Genomic DNA, 10,900 nt, shown 5'->3' on the forward strand with positions numbered 1-10,900 from the left:
TCTGCGGTTGGGTATATCAGTCTACACCTACCATGTGAACAGAAGAGTCCCATCTACGTTATCCGAGCACGTGTTATGCACTACCAGTCTCTGATTATGCCATCTCTCTATCCGTGCATGGGTCACGATGAGAGAATATGACAGGCCTCATGTCAGCACACTGTAATTGTAAGCCCGGCTTGGTGAATTCTGTAACATGTGGCTTCGTGCTATTTTATGTAGAGTATACGTGCAAGAGAAATCACCACCCCCACTCAAACAGCTGCTTACTGGATGCCGGCGATATATGTATATATATGGTGTTCCAAAATTGCCATCGCGCGTCGTCGCTTTCAAATGTCGACGTCGCGCACGACTCGCACTATCTGTTCCATAATGGCCGTCGCGTCGTGTTTTTTATTCCTTCTTCAACCACGACGGGCTCGCCTTGTCAAAGCGACCGTCGCCTTTTTCAAACACGACGTCGCCCTTTTTCAAACGCGACGTCGCCCTTTTTCAAACGCGACGTCGCCACTTTAACTTCTCGCTATATACGCGTAAATGTGTAGTGGCGTGCGCCGTGAGTGCGGTGTAACTGTGTGTTGCAGAGAAGCATTTGACTGGCATTTACAGGTAATTATCGGCAATACTAGGCGAAAGAGAGTAGAGAAACATTAAGACATTGGTAGTAAATACATTTCGTGTTTATTCAGCATTGCTTTTTTATTGAAAATGCACCAAGCGTCTGTGGTCCGTCTGGTCTCTCGTCACTTTAAAAAGCCTAACAGCCTAAAAAAGCTGTGTGGCTCTCTCTGATACCGATTGCTGCAGTTGACAACACCGCAGGAGAGCGGCGTTGTAATGCATTTGCTTAATAGGCGAATATAAAATGAGCAGAGGTGCGCTGCTCAATGTACTTGTACCAATGTACTCGTCACGCTTTGTGGGCGGAGCAACGTACATGACCTGACCTTCATCTGCTTCCGGTACCCATGTCCATGTGTTCGCTTCGAAGTGTTGTCGTGATTTGATATTTTGCATTATTTCGTAATATTTTTCGAAAATGCCTGACCGAGGAGCTACTTGGAGTGATGTAGAGGTTAAATGCGCTATTGAGATTTTGGGAAGTGAAGAAATACAGCGACAACTGCATGGTATGATACGCAATAAAGTTGTCTTCAAAGTTATTGCAAGAAAGCTACAAGATATTGGCTTTGAGGCCAGGTCAGGAGATAAAGTGCGAGATAAACTGAATATGAGGTCACTGCGCTTACTACTTGCGCCAGCTATAACGCGACGTACGTACATTCCAAAACTACGTGTGAACGCTGTTTAACTCAAGGTCACGCTATACGCGTATCGTACGGAGCGCGTAAGATACGCGTTCGAAACTGGGTTTTACGGTACGTGTGAAGGCGCTATAATAAAGAGCTAGTTCAACATCGAATCTGTGACGCTGTATACCGACTCTATCTGATATGGAGACTAACTAACAATACTCTACGCTGCTGCAATCCACAAGGGCCTGATAGTCAGGGGGCAGATTTCAAAAAGAGTTAAAATAAGAATGACCCTAAACTTTTTGGGTAGAGGCTGGAAACGGGTAAATATCATTTTTATGATACTTGGGTAGTTTCACTGGGTATGTTTCCGGGCTGACTTTTGCGTATTGTGGCGGCCATCTTGAAATCCAAAATGACCGCCAGCGAAAATGGTTTTTCTGAAATATCTGGACGTCGTAGAGACATAATATTGGTGGCTATACCCACATTTTCAATAGTGGAGAACCCAATTATCACACTTAGAGAAACATAGGATGGCGGCCATATTGGATTTCAAGATCGCCGCCAGTGAAATTTGTTTATTTTGAATAACTAGACTCCAAGACGTCGTAGAGACATAATTTTGGTGTCTATACCCACATTTTCGATAGTGGTGAACAGAATTATGACACTTAGAAAAGCATAGGATGGCGGCCATCTTAAATTTCAACATGGTGGTATGTTACTCCATTACTATACAACAGTCTAAGCCAACATAAACACATATGTAAGCATACCAGAATTGTCAGAATATGTAGTTTTAAAACAGTCACACACCAAGAACATTGTTGTATGGGTTCGTGCAGACCATGTTGCATTTACACGCACCGGTGCAGCACATATTGTTTTTGGTACATGTACAGCTACGTGTATGGCAACAAGGTCCGTCCTTACTACAGCCACATGTCTTTGTTGCAATAGTATTGGCACGAAGTGGATTCAGTGTGATGAGCCGTGGTTTCAGAATGCCATCCTGCTTATATACCAACCGCAGTCAAATGCCGAAAGAATGCTCTGAGTACTATTTGCACACTGGTTCCAAATGAGGATCTGATAGTGGGCTCGATGACAATGTAATATCAGTGCGTCTTTCGTTGGTGGCAAATAGTCAATATTCGTCTTGCATTGGAAGAACTTCGACAAGCGAATCTCTTGTATGACTACCGATGTTGTCGTTGAATCCTACAGTTTACATATAAATGCTTCCACTGATGATAGCAATCTAGGTGATAGTGGTACATTCTGTTCTAACCCATGAATGCGCTCTGGATCTTCAACGAATACTTTCCATGCAGCGTTTTTAGAAATTCTTGCAAACTGACTCGTCGTGTCACTTCCCGTTAGCGCATGAAAAGCTAACAATCCCTTTTGAGTGTTGTTGTTTATTGCAATGTCATGGACTCATTATCATCCGAGGAGATTTTGAAGTTCCTGCCTTCACCCAAACCTCCTGCGACAACGTTGCCGAAAACACTGTTAGCATCACTAACACATCGGTATCCCTGCAAACTACAATCGTTCGCTCATATCCGTGGTCTGCAGCATCGCACGCATAAAGAACAATTTGCGTGTCAGCCTCCTCGTGGTTTGCTGCAAGTGTTGACACATCACGTTTCGAGGTAAATATGGTTTTCGTTATTTCCGTAAACCCTCCACTCACAATTATCTCTTTACCGCCAAGTTCACTAGAGATAATCAATTCCTCTGACAAGAAACGAGCAAGATCGGCTTTGTTTTCAGCGAGAGTGATAAATGTCTTTCAGTTCTGAGGGAGTTTTGTGTCTTTACCTGAAATCAACCGCCTAATTTGTTTTGTCCCTGATAGTCGTCTTTCTCGTGTACCTTCTTTAATAGAATTCTCCTCGTATCGATCAAATATAATATCTATCCTGTCTGAATTTCTACCGTGTGACTTCACACAGTTCACAAACACATCTCCTAAGTCACCAAACGTAACTGCTGCGGTCGGTTTCCCAATGGATTGTACCACTGCCATACCATCAATAATTGTACATGTTTTAACGATGTCACTGATAGGCAAATCTGGCTGGGACGCATCTTTCGACAGAATATTCATTAGTTGCGATTTGTCCGCTTTTCGCAACTTGTCGTCTGATGTGCAAAGTGATACAGGAACTGCACAAAATTCCTGGTAAAGCATTTTCTCCATATCTACACTCGTCCAGATTCCTTTGTCGTTAACAAACGACGGAAAAGTTCGCGGTCCGATTTCACGTTTGCCTTCGGTGTATTTCTGTGTTTCAGATTTATATATCGAGGTCATTGTTTTTGACTTGGTTTTCGTAATGGTAACATGAAAGGCTTTTGCTAGTATGAGACGAGTTTCTACAAACGATTTCAGTTGTTCCAGCCCTTTCGTCTTGGCACCACATATGTCTGATTTAATGTCATCTGTAGCAACATCTCCCGTGGCAATCTGGATGAGTTCACTCTGTGGACTGAATGCATCAAACTGTTCAGCTATTTTATTCATGTCAGACCTATCCCTGACTAGTCGTGAAGGGCCACACTCTTTGTGACTAAATTCACTTTCATTGTCTTTCTGATGTATTCCGAATAAGGAATATGTATCCTCTGCTAGTCCAGCCCTTTCGTTGAAGGTAATACTCCATCGATGTAAGGTAGAGGTATCTTGCGTAATGCCAATAAGACCTCAAGCAACTTTCCCAAGTTTGTTGAAATGTTCAAGACCTTGGTCATCGGGAAGTTGATTGAATGTATGCTTTGTTTCTTTCACCACAAAGTCACCCTGAAGAAATCCTCTGTATACCTCTGGTGCAGTTTTACTCAGTTGTTTCATCTCAGCGAGAAACACTGGTCCCCATCTGCTGTAGTTAATATGGTAATATATCGCGAACCACGGTAGCATTTTCGCAAATGACGAGAGAAACAGATGCCAATCTCCACATCTCAGTGCTCGTGTAAACCGAAGTAGGATGCAGACGAGTTTCATATACTGCCTCCACATCACCAAATTCGGGTCATCGGAATGTGCATCATCGTATATTTCCTGACAAGACGAATGAGCTCTTCACACTTTGACACCAATATGTTCAAGGATTCAGGTTTGTTGTCATCGTCATTGTTCATGTCATGGATAACTTTCATCGAGAGAGCCATTATAGTTCATCAACATCAATGTTGAGTTCAGATTCTTCAGCCCACGCCAGAAGCTGTGGATATAACGTAATCCACAATGCTTCAAATGTCAGTTTGTGTGCACGGAATATGCAATTCTACATCTTCCTTTTCATTATATTTGCTGCAGTATTGGATCCGAAGACACCACCCTCGATCCATATATCTTCTAGGCCCGAGTCAGCTATGTCTTGACCAATAACTTTTGCGAATTTTAGTTGTATGTAAAATTCTCCGAGCATTACTATGACATCCTTCAAGAGAGATTCGTGTTTAGAATCCCATTGGAGCAATTTTGCCTTGCAGTACAGTTGTTAATCAAAAGTCATAATAGCATATTTTTGCTCAAGATGGCTAACTAGGTCTTGGCACCTCGTTATGGCTGTCCAGATGGTGTCCTAATTATGTGCGGGGACATTTATGATGGGGAGCGCTGTAAACAGGAATGATGATAGCAAGCCAAACTTGTTGTAGTGACCGAAATAAACTTTAATATCTTGTACACAGTGTAGACACATCTCGACAATTGCACAAAGAGACAAAGAACCAGAAGAACCACATACGCGCGTGTGCCTCCTTCCGCGACCAGAACCAGAATCCTTCCTACATCTCTGTCCTATCTATTACCCCCCCCCCCAAAAAAAAACTCCTACAAACATACTGCCCGCACGTGTAACCGTCCTCACAGACCGCGTCCTACCCCCCATTTCACAATGACCTTCTAATCTGTCTAACCTAACCAGGTCTACCATTCTCCCTAATACATCAATGTAGCCGCGCATCTTGTTGCGCGACGCTCTGTCTAGCTAGACTATGGCTAAAACAACTACCAGTCTAGCTCCACTGACTAATCCATGTAGCACGTGCAAAAGACATGTTACATTATCTCCCTTTTCCCCAAAACGATGACTACCCTGTCATCGATTCAGCGTCCTCGCTGATCTACACTTCAACCTAAACTTAAACAATTCCAAAAAAATTACTACCCTGATACTTTCTTAACTCAACCCAACGAGAGAAACGTCTTTCTGTCCGATTAAACACCCACAATCAATACACACAATCATAACAACAATCAAAATACAATAAGAAAACACATAGGAAGCGTAGAAAACAAGTAACGATAAAGTTCGATCACAATACAAGTCAGAAACTCAACACATTTGGCATGAACATTCTGATATCGCTGCAATTACTTTCACTCTTGCGTATTTTTATGGCTGTAACGTACGTGGCGTATGCGTAATTGCGTATACCGACACGCATTACCGAAACCACGTTATATATGGATTATATTCTCATAATCCCAGGGTACACAGGGGCCCATGCACACAGGCATTAATAAACACAGCACTGATGTGGTACTTTGTCACTTCCACACATCATACAGCCAACAAAAATACGCAAAACTGATTTCATATTTTCAATGAAATGTTTTTGGCCTATAATCAAACTCTAATTGAAGAATGTGTTTAGCGGTCTGACAATATAGTGAAAACGTACCGTTACTGGTTAGCACAAATTCAAGAACACGATCACAAATTTCTAAACAAAGTTTCACAAGAAAAATTTTCCATACAAAAAAAACGGTCACAAGCATATATCATGGACAAAATACCGCGTACATAAAACAACCATAAACCTACATACATACATACAATGTCAGGTAAGCTTGTGAAACAACTGTGTCGGCGTTCCTTATTCAAAGTATTATTCCGCTTCGCAAGTATATACGCATCGACATAACATAACATGCACCTTTTGAACTAAAACAGGTATAAAGGATAAAAAAAAACACGCATGGTGCATGCTTGCATGGTGTATCCAGGAAAAACCCTCAAGTATTAACGTTTATAACTAACGTTTTTACTTTAATTACGAAATAAATGCCGACACAAGATTGATTCACATACCCATTTTAAGTATTTCCGTCTCGTTCATCTCTTGCGTTCTTGTTCCTTTCGCGTGACTGCATCCTTCTCTTCCTTCGTCGGAATCTATTCTTCCTTTCTCGTCCTTCTCCTCTCCGATGACAACCTTGCCGACGCGGCGGCCGCAACGGTCCTCCTTCTCCACGATCTCCAGCCGATCCTCGTCGCCATCGTTATCGTCGTCGGCACTAGCGCAGCCTGGCTCCCATCTCATCATCAAAACTCGCTCTTTCCGTCCCTCTCTCACTGTCTCGCTCTCTGTCATTCTTCCTCTACATCTTCCTTGATCCACCGTTCTCTCTCCCGCTTCTCGCTCTCCGTCGTTCTTCCTTCTCCATCTTCCTTGTGTATGGTCCGTAGATCGATATAGTAGTAGGGAGTACCTTACGTTGCCTCCGCAAAGGGATACCCAGGTTTTGGACTGTCACGGCAACCAAAATGTAAACAGCAATGATGATAGAAAGCCAAATCCAGCGCACTCACTATGGTTATTTCCGGTTCTGGACTACCTGACATTGTATTATATCCACTCCATAGTAGAATTCATAATTAATAATTCCATAATGGCGTCATGAAAATGTGGGTAAAGACACCAAAATTATGCCTCTACGATATTTAGGATTTTAGTTAATTAAACAAAATAAACCAAATTTATTGGCGGCCATCTTGAAATCCAAGATGGCCGCCATCCTATGCTTTTCTAAGTGTCTTAACTGGGTTCTCCACTATCTGAAATGTGGGTATAGACACCAAAATTATGTCTCTACGACGTCTAGGTGTCCAGATATTTCAGAAAATCCATTTTCGCTGGTGGTCATTTTGGATTTTAAGATGGCCGCCACAATACACAAAAGTCAGCCCGGAAACATACCCAGTGGAACTCCCCAAGTATCCTAGAAATAATATTTACCCGTTTCCAGCCTCTACCTAAAAAGTGTAGGGTCATCCTTATTTTGGATATCTGCCCACTGACTATGAGCTTTCAACTGTAAAATCCCAGTACAACACTATTATTGATTGTGTAATGGCCATTATTGATTGACCGTGTAATTGATGTTTTGACCTTGACATCGTCGTTTGACTTGACGTTGGCATTGACGCTGTCGTGGACGTTGGCATTTACGTTGTTATTGGCGGTGTTATTGACGTTGCTATTGACGTTGTTATTGACGTTATTATTGACCGTGTTATTGACGGTGTCATCGACAGTGTCATTGACGGTGTTATTGACGCTGTCGTGAACGTTGGCATTTACGTTGTTATTGCCGTTGTCATTGACGTTGCTATTGACGTTGTTATTAACGTTATTATTGACAGTGTCATTGACGGTGTTATTGACGGTGTCGTCGACGGTGTCATTGACGTTGTTATTGACGTTGTTATTGATTTTGTACGGGAGCAAAGACATGGCAGTCCGGTATTTTCCGATCTTTTGTTTCATTATTTTATAATAACTAAGAACTAATAACTTGTTTAACTAAGTAGTGTCTGCACAAAGTAGTTATGTATCTGAACATAATAAAAATGAATCAAAATCGGTTTCTTTTGTATGTGTTATTCTAGTCTAATTTATGTTAGTAGCGCGCTTACCTTTCGCCCTAGATTCGTCGAAATTTCCCCGGGAAGCTATAGTAGAGTGTGTAACTAAGAATATAGTATATATATATATATATAATAATTAGTCATCAGTACTATCTCTATAGAGAATCTTCATGCATGTATTCCGGATACTTTGTATACTCAACAGGGCCGAGACCACGGGTGACCTAGGAAGTGGTGGGCAGTGCCTCATAGATTTTCTAGGAATCTATGCTTAACAAATCTAAAATAACACTAAAACAAATGCAATAATTGATATAAAAATATTATTATTGGCCGACGGTTTTTGAAAAACGTTTATTTACGAATTTATTATTAAACAACACCGCCAAAATTGTTACAATGCACAGTGACAAGTGCACCCGATGCATATACTTGTTTGCTACTAACATCTGTTATGACGCTATACAGTTACCTAAGCCTGCCTGGCATGTAGTTAGTATGTAGATGTGTATATATATCTCTGTTGTTTAATGTGCAGATATAGATGTGGTGAAGAGAACGCATAAGAGAGAATTATATGGATGGTGAACAGAGAGCATGAGGAAGACTAAGAGAGAGCGAGAAGGAGAGAAAGAAAGAGAGAGAGAGAAAGAGGGGAGGCAACAGATGGAAAGAAAGAGTGTCTTTGTGTGTGTGTGTGTGTGTGTGTGTGTGTGTGTGTGTGTGTGTGTGTGTGTGTGTGTGTGTGTGTGTGTGTGTGTGTGTGTGTGCGTGTGTGTGTGTTTGTGTGAGAGCGCGAGAGCGAGAGAGAGAGGGTGAAGAGAAGAGAGAGGGTAAACGGGAGAGAAAGAATGCATGAAAGCACCCCTCCAACTATCCCTCCGTTTTTACGAAAGGCGGCCATTGGTTTACTCGGTAAAAGTTATAATAAAATAAATAAACCCTCACCACTATCCCCAGTCCGTTCACAATGGCCATTGGTTACATCGGTAAAATAAATACACCCCTCCCAACTATCCCTCCGTTCGTCCACAATGACCGTGTGGTTACTACGATGAGTCAAGAATACCCATATCCCTGCGTCTTCGCCTGCGGCAGTCGTTTATATGCGGGGGGGGGGGTCAGTTTTATCCGCGCTTATGTGGAGCCCGTGAAGTCTGTTACCGAATACCGAGCTGGTCATTAGACAGTAATGATAACACACGGCAATTAAAGAATCCATCACCACACATGCAGGAACCACAAGGGAGAGTTCGCTGAGCTCTTGATTCCTCCACTGATTAGTCTTAACTCTTACGGTTTGCCGCGAGGCGACTTAATTATCGACGTTCGCGAGGCTATTTACACAATGCTCCTAGACGTACGTCAGGGGGACTCGAGGCCTTATCAGATTAAGTTTAACAGGAATAGAAAAAACGGGATCGCTGGAACCATTTGTGCAGCAGGTATCGCGCCGTGGTGCACCGTCCGTCTGCCGCTGGTTGACTCGACAAGCTGCACAGCTCCGTAAACAATGTAAGTTTTAGTTTTTATAGTCAATTGCTTGTACATGTAATAATATTACAATAATGTATAATTTGATCAGCGAGTAGATAAAGGTAATAATATAGGGTATATTATATATACCTACGATAATATCAGGGAGGCTCATGATAATGACAAATTGGCAATGGCGGGTGGCTGTGATTGTCACAGTCACCAACCATTATTAGCTCCTGATAAATAGGTATATAAGAATAATATAATAATCTCGCCTATTATCTACTCGCTGATTTTATGTAATTTATCTGTTAATATTGATTCTCAGGCCATAAATGACGTATGCGAGCCGTAATTCATAATGGCGAAGGATATAATCAATCACTTAATATATTGATATTAATGCGTCATGAGGACTCTATACAACAAATAACAGACTTTAATAAACGATAAGGTCTCGGGCGGGNGGTGAAGAGAAGAGAGAGGGTAAACGGGAGAGAAAGAATGAACACCCCCTCCAACTATCCCTCCGTTTCACAATGGCGGCCAGTTGGTTACTCGGTAAATTATAATATCCTCTCCCACTATCCCTCCGTTTCACAATGGCCAGTTGGTTACTCGGTAAATTATAACACACCCTCCAACTATCCCTCCGTTCCACAATGACCAGTGTGGTTACTCGATGAGTCAGAATACCCATATCCCTGCTCTTCGGCCTGCGGCAGTCGTTTATATCGGGGGGCAGTTTATCCGCGTTATTGTGGATCCCGTGAAGTCTGTTTACCGAAACCGAGGCTGGTCATTAAGATCATTAATGATAACACACAATTAAAGATCCATCACCACACATGCAGGAACCACAAGGGAGAGTTCGCTGAGCTCTTGATTCCTCCACTGATTAATTCGTTAACCTTACTGGTTTGCCGCGAGGCGACTTATCGACGTTCGCGAGGCTATTTACACAATGCGTCCTAGACGTACGTCCAGGGGGACTCCAGGCCTTGTATTGTCCGTGGTGCACCGTCGTCTGCCGCTGGTTGACTCGACAACTGCACTAGCTCCGTAAACAATGTAAGTTTTAGTTTTTAAGTCATTGTTGTACATGTATATATTACAATAAGTGTATAATTTTATCAGGAGTAGATAATAGATAATAATATATACCTACATAATATAGGTATATAATAATAATAGTAATAATCTCCCTATTATCTACTCCTGATTTTATGTATATCTGTTATATTGTTCTCAGCCATATATGACGTATGCGAGCCGTAATTTCATATGCGTAAGTGCGTGTCATGAGGACTCTATAAACAATAACAGACTTTATAAACGATAAAGCGTCGGCGTATGTTGCACGCGACAGACTCGATGACATCTCATAGTTTTACAATTTCAACGACCTACTCGTTTTACATCTCAGTCACTCAGATACTTGAGTTGAATTTATTTACGAGTTTATATATATATATATATATATATATA

This window comes from Priapulus caudatus, unplaced genomic scaffold (genome assembly GCF_000485595.1).
Source record: "Priapulus caudatus unplaced genomic scaffold, Priapulus_caudatus-5.0.1 Scaffold491, whole genome shotgun sequence".
Lineage (NCBI taxonomy): Eukaryota > Metazoa > Priapulida > Priapulimorpha > Priapulimorphida > Priapulidae > Priapulus > Priapulus caudatus.